The following is a 17986-nucleotide window of genomic DNA, read 5'->3' on the forward strand; positions in this document are numbered from 1 at the left end:
GTCACAAAAAGTGACAATATAAACAGTTTCCCACACATCTTCTGTAGGTTGTGCTAAGAGCTATAAAAATATTACATTCTGACAATTTCATAGATCTTGCCAGATTAGGTCAAAAGATTTTTACTTAGTGGAGAAATTTCTTCAGAGAGCAGCTAGATGATATTTTTTTCCCACATCCTAACATGTTTAATAAGATACCAGAAGGGGAGTTTTATCTCATTATAGAATAATATCTTATTAATGAAAGAACATTTAGAGAACTTTAAAAGCAGGATAATTTCTTATTAATCTAAGGTGGTTTAATAAGGACTCTAGTTGGAGAACTACATTTTTACCAGAGAGTTTCTAAAGGTAACTTCTAGCTCTATGATTCTACAAGTAGTGACAATTTCTCCTAGATAAGTATCGTCTGGTAAGAATGTACAACCAGCTGCTAGGCCATGAAGTAGGCTAGGATTGTGCATTGAAAACAGGAGTGGAATGAAGACAGACCAAAAATAATTTTTCAATGAATGATTTTAATTGAACTAAGTAGTATAATTTCAACTGATTTTCTTTCCATTGTTAAATATTACATATTCTCCCTGAGAACTGTAGCTTCCAGTGGGAAATCACTGGCAAACTAAGAGAAGTTCAACCCATTTGGCTTTGGAGTGGGTCATGGACTTTGGAGACCTACAGTGATTCTTTCAGACTACTAGGGGCCAACTCATAAATATCTATTTCAATGCTCTAAAATGATTAAATGACATCATGATGACCTAGTTTAAGGAAAATGTTACATGAGGGCCCTAAATGGCACCCTGGTGGCCTGAATGAGTTAATGCAGTTTCCTTAAGTGGCCACTTCAGTGTTGGTTTGCAATGTACAGAGCAGGGAATGTGTCCCAATAACTCACTGATAGCCTCATCTAATGTAAGTATATTAAGTTGAGAGAAGTCATTTGAAGGAGTCTATAATAGATCAGGTGGCAATTCTGATTAATATAGCAGCTCTGCTAAGGAAGGAAAAATGGAGCCTATGGAAATTCAATAATCCTATGGAGAAACACTGAATTATGTGACTCTTAAAGAATATCTCAAGAGATCACGACACGTGAACAGCTACACTAACACATTCGGAGAGCAAATGACATACATCTTTTATAGCAGGGGCCGTGAGACTAGGAGAATGTCTTTCTAATTTTTCAATGCATCAGTATCATAGAGCTTTATACATCAGAACGGCAGATAGCAATAAGAAACTGATCTCTTCTAATCTCTTCATTTATATGAATGTTCTTACTACAAAATTCAAAAAACATGTAACTGTTTTATATGTGGTTTAATATTATTAGATCAAATTCTACGATCAAGTTGGGCATAGAAAAAGGTGAGAAAAAATGAGAGAAATAGAGAAACTGAAGAGAGAATTTTAAAAGGTCATGAACGCATTTTGGTATGCAAAAATAATTTGGTTAAATTAATCAATTAATAGAAACACAGAAACATGAAACAAAAAGAACTAATCACCAGTCTTTTATTCACATGAAAAGTTTATTCACCTTAAAAGCTTACACATAAAAGCATATATATGTAAATGTATATGTATATATGTAAATATATATGTAAAGTTTAGAAACAGCCCAAGTAGAATCATATTTAAATATGTATAATACAAATTGATTATATGAGAAAGGAAACCTTTCATATCTATGGGCAAGAGAAGGATTTTGAGAGTCAGTAGAATGTAATTGTGAAAAGAATGGATTCTTGGGTTATAACTCTTGGAACTAATTCTAGATCTTACTTTTAATAGCTGTATTACCTTGACCAAACCAGTTAACTGTTCTTTAGCTTCCTTATCTGAAAGTTGGGGAATATAATACCTATCTTGTTGGGTTGTGAGAGTGACAGAGATAACACATGTAAAGCATTTGGCATTTACAGAGTGTCTGGCTCATAAATACTAGTCCTTATTATTCAATAAATGGCTAACCACTTAGAAAGCAACAGTTAGTTCCCCTTTCATATATTACATAAAAAAATAAGATGGATTAAGGCATTAAATGTAAAAAAGATAACTATAAAAGTAGAAAAGAAAACATATCTGAATATTTATAATAATCTTGTGGTGGGAGAAGCAGGACACACAAAGCCAGACCTATGGAAGGAAGACTGCTGAAATTAACTTTCGGTGGAAGAAAATACTTACAAAAGTAAGAGACACATGGCAGAATTGAAAAATATTTACAGTGTATAATAATACAAAAGGTTGTCATAATTTATATAGAGCCCACTGTTAATTTTTCTAAAAAGTAATATTATACTGAGAAGGTAATGAATACAAACAGATAGTATATACTGTAACTTCACTGCTCTTTCTAGTCTCAGAGCCTTCTCAAACTTTATGTTAGGTAACTTTTTCTCCACATGAAGGAAGCAGCTTGAACATTACTTTAGCAGAAAGGCCTTTCCTGATCCATCTAAATTATGTCTTCCTAAATTTCTTTCTCATGCCACTTTTTTTCTTTCTGTCATAGCTCTTGTTCTTTATCATGTTTATTGTATGTTGATTCTTCCTCTCTTCCCTCTCTAGGCAATAACTTCATGGGGACAGGCATAGAGCATTTGCCACTCTATGGCAAGGCCCTGGCATGGAGCAACATTTTAAGTAATGAAAGTGAGTATCATAAAGAGCCTTTCACACCATGTTAAGGCATTTAGCCTTTACAGCTAAGACAGTCACAGAAGAACCTTAAGCAGGATAAATCCTTCCTGGACTTCAGTAGAGGGTCAGTGGAGAATGAACTAGAAGGAGCATGCCTAGAAGCCAGTGGTTTATTAGAAAAGGAATTGAAACAATCCAAGAAATTATGATGCTCCAAACTAAGGAAGGTTAATGGAAATAGAAGAGGAATGGTTCTAAAGATATTTAAAATTAGGTTATTTTAAATGAAGCAAAATGTATATTTAGGGAAATAAATAAGAATAAAATTTGATTCTGGATTTTAGGGCACATTGTAATCCTTTAATACTATATCAAGACATTTGTAATTCTTTAAGGATTATAAAGCCAATGAAGAATTTTGAAAGAGGATTTTGATTTTCTTTTTGTTTATTTTGCTTGTATGTTTCAAACGACCTTGATTAGCAGGACTAAGTGATTTGGACATACAGAGTAGACATCTAGGACTACAAAGAAGTTAAATTTTTAGTTCTAAGAATTAAAAGTCTTTAGGTCTAAAGTCATTTCAATGAAGTAATTTTGGGATTGTGACAATAGCTGTCAAACAAACTTCCATTATCAATTATCACCACCACCACCACCATCATCACTTCCACTACCACAACCAGTAATAATGACAGCAATGATAGCAACAAACATTTATTGAAAAGTTACTCTGTATAAGGCATGGGGAGGGCTGTGCAGCACAGAGAAGACAAATAGTGATTTACAGCATCCTACTGCACTGATGGACAGTGACTGTAATGGGGTTTATAGGGGGGACTTGGTGATGGGGGGAGTCTAGTAAACATAATGTTCCTCATGTAATTATAGATTAATGATACTAAAATTTACAAAAAGAACCACAAAAAGTAAATAAATAAGTGACTATTAAGTTTATTCAAAATAAGGCATCATTAGTGTGACATCAAAGATATCTTACAAACTATTTCCATGCAACTCTCTGCATACTTCCTTTACTTCACTTTATGTACTAGATGTTTTAGTCAAAGCAGTCTATGTGTCCCCCGCCCAAAATTATACATGCTAATCATAATGCCCCCTTTCTTTACCCTCTCCCCCTTATCCCTCCCTTCCCACCCATCCTCCCCAGTTCCCTGTTAGTCCATTCTTGGGTTCTGTGGTTCTGCTGCTGTTTTGTTCCTTCAGTTTTTTTCTTTGTTCTTATACTCCACATATGAGTGAAATCATTTGGTACTTGTCTTTCAACACCTGGCTTATTTCACTGACCATAATACCCTCTAGCTCCATCCATGTTGTTGCAAATGGTAGGATTTGTTTTCTTCTTATGGCTGAATAATATTCCATTGTGTATATGTACCACATCTTCTTTATCCATTCATCTACTGATGGACATTTAGGTTGCTTCCATTTCTTGGCTTTTGTAAATAGTGCAGCGATAAACATAGGGGTGCATCTGTCTTTTTCAAACTGGGCTCCTGCTTTCTTAGGGTAAATTCCTAGAAGTGGAATTCCTGGGTCAAATGGTATTTCTATTTTGAGCATTTTGAGGAACCTCCATACTGCTTTCCACAATGGTTGAACTAATTTACATTCCCACCAGCAGTGTAGGAGGGTTCCCCTTTCTCCACAACCTTGCCAACATTTGTTGTTGTTTGTCTTTTGGATGGTGGCGATCCTTACTGGTGTGAGGTGATATCTCACTGTGGTTTTAATTTGCATTTCTCTGATGATTAGCGATGTGGAACATCTTTTCATATGCCTGTTGGCCATCTGAATTTCTTCTTTGGAGAAGTGTCTGTTCATATCCTCTGCCCATTTTTTAATTGGATTATTTGCTTTTTTGTTTGTTGAGGTATGTGAGCTCTTTATATATTTTCATGTCAACCCTTTATCGGATCTGTCATTTATGAATATATTCTCCCATACTGTAGGGTGCCTTTTTGTTATATTGGTGGTATCATTTGCTGTACAGAAGCTTTTCAGTTGATATAGTCCCAGTTGTTCATTTTTGCTTTTATTTCCTTTGCCCATGTTCATGAAGAAGTCGCTCATGTGTATGTCCAAGAGATTTTTGCCTATGTTTTTTTCTAAGAGTTTTATGGTTTCATGACTTACATTTAGGTCTTTGATCCATTTTGAATTTACTTTTCTGTATGGGATTAGACAATGATCCAGTTTCATTCTCTTACATGTAGCTGTCCAATTTTGCCAATACCAGCTGTTGAAGAGGCTATCATTTCCCCATTGTATATCCATGGCTCCTTTGCCATATATTAATTGACCATATATGTTTGGGTTAATGTCTGGAGACTCTATTCTGTTCCACTGGTCTGTGTTTCTGTTCTTGTGCCAGTAATGGTCACTTATTTTGAAGAGAGTGGAGAATGACTTACAAATTTTGAGTAAAGTAGCTACTTGTGGAAACTTGTGTTTTAAGGTTTTAAAAGGACAAATCTAATGAACACTTTCTGGGTGAATTTTAGAGGTGAAAATTCAAATTGATGAGACTGGTTACTATGGCAATATTTTTTGGGAAGGAATGTGAGAACCTGATGTGAAAAAGGGGAAGGAGGGAGTTTCTTCCTTACTTTTTGTTATGAAAAATTTCAAAATAAAAAAGTAGAGAGAATGATAGAATGAGCCCCCAGATATTTACCACCTAGCTTCAAAACTTACAAATTCATGGACAATTTATCTCTATTTCTACCTACCTCCTTTACCTTCTGGCTTTTTGAAGCTTATACATTTAACTTATATATACTTGAGAATTAATTTATAAAATATAAGGACTCATTAAAAATTATAACCACAACCATTACCACACATAAAAAAATGAACAATTTCTTAACCCAAAATACACTGTCAGTGGTCCAGTTTCTCTAATTTTATGTTAAACTGTTTTGTAATTCATTTCTTTAAATTGATATCCAAATAAGGCCCATTCATTATAATTGGTTGATTATATTTCTTAAACATTTAAAATCTTTACTTTCATCATCCATCCCTTTTTTTACTTGAAAATTTATTTATTAAAGAGATCTTTGCTGACTGCATATCATGGTAATATTCACAATGTTCTTCTGTCTCTTGTATTTCCCAGAAAATCGTGGTTAAGTTTAAAAGTTTGGTCACATTTGGGTTTTATTTTTGGGGGCAAGAAATGGTTTATAAGTTTTGCTGTGCACTATCAGGGAGCATATAGTATTTGTCTCTTTTTTGTGTGTTATAGCAGCCCCCACAAAATGATGATATCCTAATTCAATAATTCATTTTCATTTATCAATTGAAATAGTACTATAAATAGAAACTTCCCATCAATAGTTTGATTGCCTTGACTTATAGTTCATATAGGAAATGCAAGATAAATGTCTATTGACTTTTTGTATTACTTCTCAAAATAATGTGTTGGTTCCCTAGTCTTCTCCAAAGTTGCCAATGAGTTTCTTTCTTTGATGTATTTCAATCTATTGCAATTATACTTACTGATGTTCAAATCATTCTCTTTGCCCAATAGGAAATCTCTTTAAGTTGACTTCTGCATCTTTTTGATACAGCTCTAATAGTCTTTTAGAACTTTCTAACTTTATTATATGATAAGTCGTCCCAGGATCATCTTCTAAGTTTTATACCCAGCACTCAGAATCACCCATTTTCCAAGATTTTATTACTTATATTATGAAATGATATTTAAGACCACAAATGAGTGCTAGGAGTGCTCATTACTATAGTCAGTCATTGTTTTTACATAGTTTCAGAGGACAAGGCTAAGAAATGTGTATTTTTTTAAAGATGAATTTTATTGGGAGTTCATATTATTTATATTTATTATGAGTTCCAATTCAAATTCAGAAGTATATAGTTTTTACATAACCTTATTGTTCTTACATGTATTTCCTGTTTCTCCCAAGCCAACGCACCTTGTTTTTTATAGTAATATAATTTCATATAATTTGTCATTTGCCTTTTCCCTTACTATAAAGACAAGAGTCTCATGCTAGCAATATAATACTGCTACCTAGTCTACATTCTCAAACTGTATAGTTAGTCACTTTTTCATGTTTTGTTTTCTTAGACCTCAGAATACATCCAACAAAGGATATACAGTCTTATTCTTGTGTTTTAAAATCACTGTAAATAGTTTCTCTTTTGTGTTACATCACTTCTGTGTTACATCACCCATGCATGGATTCCATACTGTTTTAATTACAGAAGTTTACATTATGTGCTGATAACTTCTAGGGATAGCTTATTCTCATTCTTCTCTTTTTCAGAGTTATCTTTATTTCAGGGTCTTACTAATTTTGTTTGCTGACTGAATTCTGTTTAGCCTTAGGGGAAAAAAAAACTAGTAGTATTTTTATTGTGTTGACACATTTACAATGTTAATTCTTCCCGCCCAAGAATATGGTATGTCTTTTCATTTGTTCACTTCTACTTTTGTGTCTTTCAGGATTGTTTTGGAGTCTCCTGGATATGAGAGCTATTGAAAAGGTGAAATGGCAGGACTGGAATACAAGGGGAGAAATAGAGAAAACCAGGGTTTCCAGCCTCTTTTATGAAAAAACAATTTGTTTGTTTGACAGAAATGGGATTATTTGAAGAGACTGACATAGGGAATAATGGTGAGTTTTCGTTTTAGTACCAGACCTGAGTTCTGTCCAAGCTTTAGTGTCAACTAAATATATCAAATCAGATATACATAGGAACAAATATGCTGAAAGCTGAAAGAAATTAGAAATAATCCCTGAGAATGTAAATCAAATGAGATAATTTTTCACTCAATTCAGTCACATGACATGACAAAACGCTTCCTTTTAGTGGCTGAGCAGTTTCATGCAAAGTTGGAGAGAAAGTCTCCCTCCCCCACCTTGTGCCCAGCTTCTCACATCACAGCGCCCTCTTTACAGCTGCACCACCCCTGCTGCCATCTCTCCAACGTGGATTTGAATATCCATATCATGCCGTAGTCCTTCAAACAGTTCCCATGTCAAAATTCAAAGTCTTGTGCTGGGCTCTTCCTTCCCTCTCCCCCCTCCCTGTATCTTCTACCATCTAACAAGTCCTCTTGAGTCACTGCCTAAAAAGCCCTTGAAAAAATTTCTTCCTCTTCTCCATTGTAATTGCTTTATTCAAAACATCATTTTCTTACTAACTATATTGACATTAACTCCTCAATACCCATCTTGCTTCATTTATATTCTTATTTCCTTTTCTATAGGACAGTATGTGGTAGTATGTATCCTATTTGTAATATCTTCAAGCTGTCTTCTGCACTGCTACCTGAGTCATCTTTAAAGATACAAGTTAAATACTTCTGTGACTCCCATTATTTAAAGCAAATTCCCAATGTATGTTCTAAAAAATGTCAATGTGTCTCAGGGCAAATGCTACATGTTATGTTCTTAAGAGAGTAACAGGGTAAACTGGCTATAAGAAGCTCCCTCTGGTAGAGAAACCTGTTTAAATGTGTTCAACCTTATGGGCCTAGATTTATGTGATTATGGACTATTTTAAATACACCTATCAATTTTTTTGTCATCAATTGTTCTGAAAACCTATTTTAGAATATACTGACAAAAAGAATAAAAGTCCAAACACCTTATCATGAATGACCTTACTATTACTGTGGCTTCATCTTCTACAACTCCCTCTTTTTCCTGATATTCCATCATGGACTATAGCATTGCACAACACCAGGGGGCACAGTTCACACTGCTGTTAACTTCATGGACAGTCCTCCTGAATTTGCCATTCTGATTTATCTCTGTACTTTTGAGTAAGCAATACTGTTTTTCTGAATTGATTTTGCTTCCACCATCCACTTAATAAATTTCCACTCATCCTTTAAGATCTAGTTTAGGTATCACCTTATCAGTACCAGTTTGAACATCATCTACACAGAGTCAAATCAGAAGAGATGTAATGACCCAAAGGATATATGCAAGGTGAAATGAAATCCAAAACATATCTTTGTTAATGCCTATATTTAGGAATAAGTCCCCTTCATTAGGAAGAAGCCCCATGAAGGAGATTGAGAAGGAATTTTATAGCTATGGGATGAAAACCAATGGAAATTTTATCCTAGAGCCAATTCAAGTGAAAAAGTGTTCATGGAAAGCTCAAATTCAAAAGTTATAAATGGAAAGAAAGGACAACCAAGGAGGCACACTTGAGTCTTACTGGTGATCTTAATGAAGCAATTTCAGGAGAGTTATTGAATACTGCTAAATACTCCTTTATCCCTCACCCTCAAACTCCAAAAATACTCTGAAGATTTGAAGCTCTATTCACCATTGCAAAACACACATGCATGCGTGTGTGCACACACACACACACACATGTGCATGCACACACATAAACACATACCACATTTCCATATAGAGAAGACCAGATGGACTAGATTGGCAGCTGTAGATGAAGTTTAAGAGAAGATGAAGGATCCTGGGGTTGAAGGAATTGAGCAGGCAAACGAGAAGGAAACTGTTAGGAAAGGGACTTTTCTCAGGTCTCTCTTTGGAGGAAGATGGAGATCCTTCTAAATGGGAAAAGTGAGGAACTTTTGATATGTAGTTGATTGTCTAATAGTAACAAAGTTTTCATAATTTCAAATGTTAATGGTATAACAAGAGTTACAAAAGGAAGAAGATAGCACTATAATTTGAAAATAAAGTGAAATTGAGCAGATTTTTCTAGGCTGATGAAAAGAGGAACACATTGCAAAGGCAATAGAGAAGAGAGAATTAATGGCATAGAGTACTGCAAGATGATCTTTTTATATTTTGGTTTGTGTGTATGTTGTGGGACTGGGTAGATAGAGGGACTGGATCAGGGTAATAATTTGTTTCACAGTCAAGTCTCTGTTTCACGAAATCATTAAGTAACCTGTAATATTTCTTCATGGTCTATGAAATGAAATAGGACGTATTAGGAGGTCTCCTCCATATATTGTCACCAAAGGCATCCAGAGGTTTTATCCTGCCTGGAATATTCCTTACATGTGACCCTTATTTCTTAGCTTCAAACTACACCTAAGAGCAGTCTTTTGTTCTTGGTGCTGCCAAAGCTTCCATCTTACAGCAGTGACCTCGGTTTAGCACCTGTTCATAAGATGTGTTTGCACAGTGTTGGTACGTTTTGGTGACATATATGTTCCCATCAAGGAGACTGTCATAGAATTCAGGAGATGTTAACATTTTTCCATCTGTGTGTGTGAAAGTGACGTTTCCTGTTAATTTTGTTCTCTTGCTGAGCTCTCCAAGCAAAAGCTTTCTGTGGGAGGCAGAATGATGTCATTATAGTCATAGCATAGATTTTTCAACCTTTAGAATGAGACATATTGTGGCATATATTTCACTACTTTTAAAAGCAGTGAGATAAAAACTTGGAGGATGATGATATCAATTTTATATTTTCAAGTGTGGGGGTTTCCAGAACCTTGAGAACACCTCCAGAGCTAAAATTTCCTCTGGCACATGGGTTTTCACTGTCGCCTCAGGAGAGGCAAGCCTATCCATGGATATTTGTGTTTAGGAGACCAACGGAGACTTGGCTATTTAATTTCAGAGGTATCTGATATTTGTGCAGGCAAAATAGTCTAGCACTGGTGACTTAAAAATAAAAATAAATCAAACTTCTGCTTTTAGCTTTGACATGTAAGAGCTTGGAAGTTGTCACTGCAATTTTTTACAACCAGAAAAATGCTGAACGAACTGAAAATCCATGACTTTTCTTGGACCTATCACAGAACTGAGGTAGCAGAGCAAACTGGCACCCTGAAATCTGGAGAGACTGGGAAGTCAGTCTCCATCTCCTTTCCTTAAGAAGAAGTCACTGGGCCCTTAAACTACTGGAAACACTTAAATGATTTTGGTGAATTGTTAAAGGCTGAGTGTGGACTAGCAGGAGAGTAAGAGATTTCTGGGGACTGCGATCTTAAGGAAGCCACCTTACTTTATTGGATTTTGCCTCTAGGAAACATATCATATTCTCATCTTGTGCCAAGAAAGATCCCCTCCGGCCTCTTACAGAAGAGGGGAAGAATAGCCATTGTGAAATACTGCAGGAGTGTTCTCATAATGAAGGACTACTCTTCAGCAGAAAGACTTTTCCAGAGCCCTGGCTACCTAAGGGAATGTCATTCTCTCCACTCCAGCCTCCTGCAGCTTTCCTGTAACACCTATGGGGAAAAAAAATCTAAGAGCTATAACTTATGAAGTTTACAGCCCAGGTGCACAGGCCACTAAGACAGAGATCCATCATAATACTATAAAGTACTTCCTTTTCCTCATTCCCTCCCATTACATCAACAGGTATGCAGTATAAAAACAGTGCATTGTCCTCAAGGAGCTGAAAGACAGCTTTTATATATTTAAAGAATTCTTAGGGAAGTCAGACAAGTTAGACAAAAAAAAAAAAAGACACTAAAGAAATTTGAAGCCTCTGGCACTTACAGCTACAGCAGACTTTAAACACAGCCCTATTCCTGGCCACATTAACATGAAACCTTACACTAAAGGCCCATTTACCTCAGTTTCTATTACCTGATACATCACCCCTTGCTTTCAACAAAAAAATTACAAGGATGCTAAAAGAGAAAAAAATCTGAAGATAAAGCAAGCATCAGACCAGACTCATATGATAAAGGTGTTATAATTATGATACAGGGAATTTAAAATAACTATAATTAATTTTTTTTGGTGCCAATGGAAAAAGTGGACATCATGCAAGAAGAGATGACTAAAAGTAAGCAAAGGGATGGAAACTGTAGGAAAAAAAATCAAAGAAAATGCTAGATATCAAAACCACTGTAACAGAAATGAAGGATGCCTTAGAAGGACTCTTCAATAAACTTAGCAAAGCGAGAAAACAATAAGTGAACTTGAAGATAGGTCACTATAAACTTTCCAAAGAGAAATGCAAAGAGAAAAAAAGACTGAAACAAAAAATGAACAGAACATCCAATAAGTGTGGTACAATTACAAAAAGTATAACCTGCATGCAAATCAAATATCAGAATGAGGAGAAAGAAAAGAGATATTTGAAGTAATAACAACAAGGCTTTTCTAATATTAATGACAGACACCAAACCCCGGATCTAGGATGCTCAGAAAATAGAAGCAGGAAAAATGTCCACTCCCCCCAAAAAACCTCTAGACATATCATATTCAAACTGTAGAAAGCCAAAGACAAGTAGAAAGTGTTGATATTAGCCAGAATTTTTAAAACAGCTTACTTATAGAGGTTAAAGGTAAGAATTACAGCAGACATCCCTTCTAAAACTATGTTAGCAACAAGAGACTGAAGAAAAAATATTAGAGAGGAAAAAAAAACTCAACCTGTAATTCTGTATCCAGTGAAATTATTCTTCAGAAGATGAAGAAAATATATAGACTTTCTCAAAAGTTAAGAGAATTCACCACTAATAGACCTTCCCTTCAAAAAATGTTTTTAAACATTCTTTAGGGAAAAAAGGAAGTGATATAGTTCAGAAACTGAGATCTATATAAAGAAAGGATCTATATCAGAGAAGGTATAAATAAGGTATTTGTTAGAATTAAAATATTACATTTTTCTTATTTTAGGTAATCTAAAAGATTACTGTTTAAAAGTCATGATAGTAACAATGTATTGTGTAATTATAGCTGATGGATAAATGGAATGGATGACAGCAATATCATAAGGGACAGGAGGGAGAAATCAGAAATACTGTTAAAAGGGTCCTACACTACATGAGCTGCGGTATAATGTTATTTGAAGGTGGACATGGATTATTTAAAGGTGTATATACAAACTCCAGTGTAACTACTAAAATTTTTTTTAATATGTATAATTAATTGATAAGCTAAAAATGTAATGACAATGGAGTCATATAAGATGCTGAATCAAAAACAGAGAATGCAATAAAATAGAGAAAAAGGAACAAAAAACAAACAATGAACAGAAACATGGTAGTTATTGAACCAACTATATCAAAATACATTTTAAATTTGAGTAGCCTAAATATTTAAATTGAAAGACAGGGATTAGTCTATTAAAAAAATAAAGACAGAAGTATTGATATTCTATATAGTATATAGAATTTATCAATTCTAGAAAAAATCCACTTTAAGTATAAAGACACAGATAGCCTAAGTAAAGAGCTGGAGTGAGAAATATCATATTAATACTAATCAAAAGAAAGCAAGAGTAGCAATGTGAATTTCAGATATAGCTGACTTCAGAACAAGGAAATTCAGAGATTAAGACAGGCATTATATAAAGATGAAGAGTCAATTCTCCAAGCAGACATGATAATTCTTAACACACACATATATATATACACCTTAGCAAAAGCACACAAACTGATAGAACTTCAAGGAGAAATACATAAATCCTTTATTATAACTCTGGACTCCAAAACCTGTGACAATAACTGATAGACCAAGAACGCAGAAAATTAGTAAGGATATAGTTGTTCTAAATAGCATTATGAATCAACCAGAACTATTTAACATTTATAAAATACTCTATATTAACACTGGCAGGATATACACGCTTCTCAAGATTGCCTGGAACATCCTTAATAGTAGACCATATGCTCAGTCATAAAGCATACCTTAATAAATTTAAAAGAAAATAAATCATAATGAGTACATTCTCAAACCACAGTAGAATTAAACTAGAAATCAATATCACATAAATAGCCAGATAAACTCACAAATATTTGGATATTAAACAACACAGTTTAAAATAACATGTGTGAAGGAATCTCAAAAGAAATTTAAAAATATTGTGAACAAGATGAAAGTACGACCTATCAAAATGTATGGGATTCTATAAAACCAGTGCTTAGAGAGAAGATTATAGCATCGATTAGAAAAAAAAAATTGTAAATAATAATCTAAGTCTCCACCTTGGGAAAATAGAGAAGGAAGACCAATTTATGCCTAAATCTAAAGAAAATAAATAATAAATAATAGAGCAGAAATCAATGAAATTGTCAATAGGAAAACAGTAGAGAAAATCAATTAAACCAAAAGCTGGTTCTTTGAAATGATCAATAAAATCAGTAAACCTGTAACAAGTTAACAAAGAGAAAATAGAGAATATACAAATTCACTATGTTAGAAAGGAAATAGGGGTCATCACTACTGGTCCCAAGGACATTAACATGATAATGAAAGAATACTACTAACAACTTTATTCCCCCAAATTGGTACCTTATAAAAGAGAACCAATTCCTTGCAAGATACAAACTACGAAAACTCACACAAGGACACTATCTAATTTGATAGCCTATATCTATTAAATAAATTGAATCAACAATTACTAACCTTTCAAAAAAGAAAGCACTGTCCCAGATAGTTTTATTGGTGAATTCTACCAAATATTTATGGAAGAAATTATACCAATCTTCCACAATTTTCTCCAGAATATAGATAGAGAACACTTCCTAACTCATTCTATTAGAACAGCATTACACTAGTACTAAAGCCAAACAAGAACATTGCAAGGAAAGACAACTATAGATTAATATTTCTCATGAACACAGATCAGAACTCCTCAACCAAATATTAGACAATTGAATTCAGTGCTGTTAAGAGAATAATAATAGAAGTCAGAGACCAGGAGAAATATTTGCAAAACACATACCTAAAGAGAACTTGTACCTGAAATACTACAAGTAATTCTTAAACCTCAACTCACAAGAAAACACACAACCAAATTTAAAAAGTCTGAAAAGATTACATGCTATATAATTTCAATTATATGTCATCTGAAAAGGGCAAAGCTATAGAGGCAGTAAAAGATTAATGGTTGCAGGGAGAGGGGAAAGAATTGAGTAAGTGAAGCAGGAGGATTTACAGGAAAGTGAAACTATTCCATATAACACTGCAATGGTGTATATGTAACATTATACATTTATCAAAACCCATAGCAGAGTGTGGTACAGAGTGAAACAATGTACACAAATTTTAAAAAAATTATTTAGGAGGATGGAATGCAGTTATAAAAATGTAGCCTTGTTACAAGTATATGAAACAATCTCACTGTAGGTGGTGGGGATAAAAGGTGCTGACTTAAGAAACTTTAGAAATGAGTAGAGTCTACAAGACTAAAAGCAAAAGGACTGTGCATAAGCACTATACTTAATAAAGTTCGTCCCCCCATTGGAGTATGGGTTAACAGTTTGGATACTGCTGTACTAGGATGGAATAATTAAGTAACTAGTGGGTTGTGGAAACCAGCTTTCTTACTGTTGGAGTAAGATTTACAAATAAGCAAATGAAGGAAAATAAGATGATCAGTATGGTAATGGATTAGAGTTGAACAGATCAGTATAAATTTGTGTGGAGCTTAGTGTAGATACAGATGGTTATATAGTAATATTTATAGATATCTGTATGTACACAGGTTAAACACACACAAATATTTTTTTGCTTTGTCAGCTGAGCAGGCCTAAAAGAAATGACATTCCAATAACAAAGAGGAAAAGAGTACATTTAGTGCCCAGATCTTGGTTTCTAATACCACTCTCCAATAAGAGGGATCAGAGATCCACAGAGAAATGACTGATACTAGGCTTGGGACAGGAAATATACAAAGTGGGCTTTGAATCATCTTATAGCACCAGAAAGTTGAGAAGTGCTAAACACACACACACACACACACACACACACACACTGGTGGGATTATGTTAAAAGGGGCACAAAATCCTACTGAAAGAGTTCTCAATAGCTGAGGGTAAGACCATAAGTAGAGAAATAAATGAAGTAGTGTTGGACTTTAACGAAGGTATAAAATAAATATCCATAAGTCCAGACATTATTAATAAATGATTGAATAAATAAACAAGGGAGAAGAGACAAAGATCCCTTGTAAAAGAATTCCAAAAAATTTGTGTTGACACTTTGCCCTCAAAGAAATGGAACATTATTTTCAAGTCTTTAAGTAAGTACTGTGGATAGCGACTCCCTTCCAAAAAGTATAAAATGGAAAGGAGTAAACGTGATTACTTTACAGTGGAGAAACCTGAGAAACACTACCTCAGCCAGATGATCAAGGTCAGCATCAACAATGATAAGTCATGTCAATAATATGTACCATTGATACAATGTGAGGATAATGACTCTTCAATTCTATGTTCTTCCTCCCCCAAACTCATAACCCCAGTCTATAATGAGAAGTACATCAGAAAAATCCCGGTAAAGATTTTGCAAAATAATTATCACTACTCAAAACTGTCAAGGTCATTAAAAGCAAGGAAACTCTAATAACTGTCAAAATGAAGAGCAGCCTAAAAGGGCCTGAGAATTAAATGTAATATGGTATCTTGGATGGGATTCTAGAGCAACAAAAAATTGGGAAAAATTAAGGAAAAATGAATAACATATGATAAAATTCGTGGATCAATATTGGTTCATTATTGAACCAATACAAATGTATTATACTAATGTAAGATGTTAATAATCAGGGCAACTGGGTACAAAGTTTGTGGGATGTCACTACTCTCTTTGTGATTTTTCTGTAAATCTAAAAATCGAAAAAAGTTTATTAACAAAATGTGAAATAGAAAAGAGACATCAAATAATTAGCGCTAATAAAAAATATTATATCATGAAACAAAGGTTATGACAATTAAATCATTTGCCCTGATGAGTAATTATTTTAGAACTAGTAGTCAGCATAGAAGTGACAAAAAGTCTCTGCATTATACATTTTGTATTAAGATAAATGAGAGAAGAGACCATTCTATCTTACCTTCCTATCTAATTTTACTGAGCAATTTACATTTTTATTTTTACCTTCAGAATCTTAAAATATTCTTCATTTTAAGTACTACTTCCCCTTATTATTAAAATGAATATATATTTATTGTAGAAAACTTGGAAAGTATCAAAAATGTAAAGAAGAAAATAATACCTACACATGTACCACCAGTTAAAGAATAGGTTTTTTAAGACTTTAGTATTTAATTTTCAAGCCATAACATTTTTTTTATTGAAGTATAGTTGATCTCCAATCTTATAATAGTTTCAAGTGTAAAGCACAGTGGTTCAAAAGTTACCTACATTATTAAATCCTTACCCCATCTCATACAGTCACAATCTGTCAACATAGGAGGATGTTACAGAATCATTGGTTATATTCTCCATGCTGTACTACCATCCTAATGACCCTCTAATATTATGATTAAGAATTTTTGTGCCCTTTGGTCCAACTCACCCTCCCACCCAACCACCTCAGCTTCTCACACATAGTAACGACCAGTCACTGCTCAGTGTCTATGAGTCTACTGCTGTTTTTTTTTTCATTTTGTTCTGTCTTGTTTTTAATTTCCACAAATAAGTGACATCAATGGTATTTGTCTTCCTGTGTCTGGCTTATTTCACTCAGCATAATACTCTCTAGGTCCAACCATGTTGTTGCAAATGACAGGATTTCTTTCTTTTTTATGGTTGAATAGTATTCTATTGTGCATATGTAACCCCTCTTCATCTATTGATGGACACTTTGGTTGCCTCCATATCTTGGCTATTGTAAATAGTGCTGTGATAAACATAGGGGTGATATCTTCTTGAATCAGGGATTTGGGTTGTCTTCATGTAAACTCGTAGAAATGCAGTTTTTGGGTCATATGGTATTTCTATTTTTAGTTTTTTGAGGAACCTCTATACTGCTTTGCACAGTGGCTGTACCGATTTACATTCCCAACAACAGTGTAGGAGGCTTCCCTTTTCTCCACAATCCTTGCCAACACTTGTTTCTTATCTTTTGGATAGTGGCCATTCTAACTGGTGTGAGATGATATCTCTGTGGTTTTGATTTGCATTTCCCTTATGATTAGCGATGTGTAGCATCTTTTCATGTACCTGTTGGCTATCTGTATTTCCTCTTGGAGAAATGTCTGTTCTGGTCTTAGTCCATTTTTCAATTGGGTTATTGTTATTACCATTATTTGGTAATAAATCATATGAGTTATTTAGATATTTTGGATGTTAACCCTTATCAGATAATTCATTTACAAATATATTCTCCTGTACTGTAGCTTGCTTTTTGTTTGGCTGATGGTGTCCTTTGTTGTACAGAAACCTTCTATTTTGATGTAGTCCCACTTGTTCATTTTTTATTTTATTTCCCTTGCCCAGTGAGATTTGTCCAGAAAAAATTGCTCATGCTTATGTTCAAGAGATTTTTGCCTATGTTTTCTTCTAAGAGTTTTATGGTGTCATGTGTTACATTTAGGTCTTTAATCCATTTCCAGTTTACTTTTGTGTATGGAGTTAGACAGTGATCCAGTTTCATTCTCTTGCAT

The sequence above is a fragment of the Manis pentadactyla genome, chromosome 11, assembly GCF_030020395.1.
Source record: "Manis pentadactyla isolate mManPen7 chromosome 11, mManPen7.hap1, whole genome shotgun sequence".
Lineage (NCBI taxonomy): Eukaryota > Metazoa > Chordata > Mammalia > Pholidota > Manidae > Manis > Manis pentadactyla.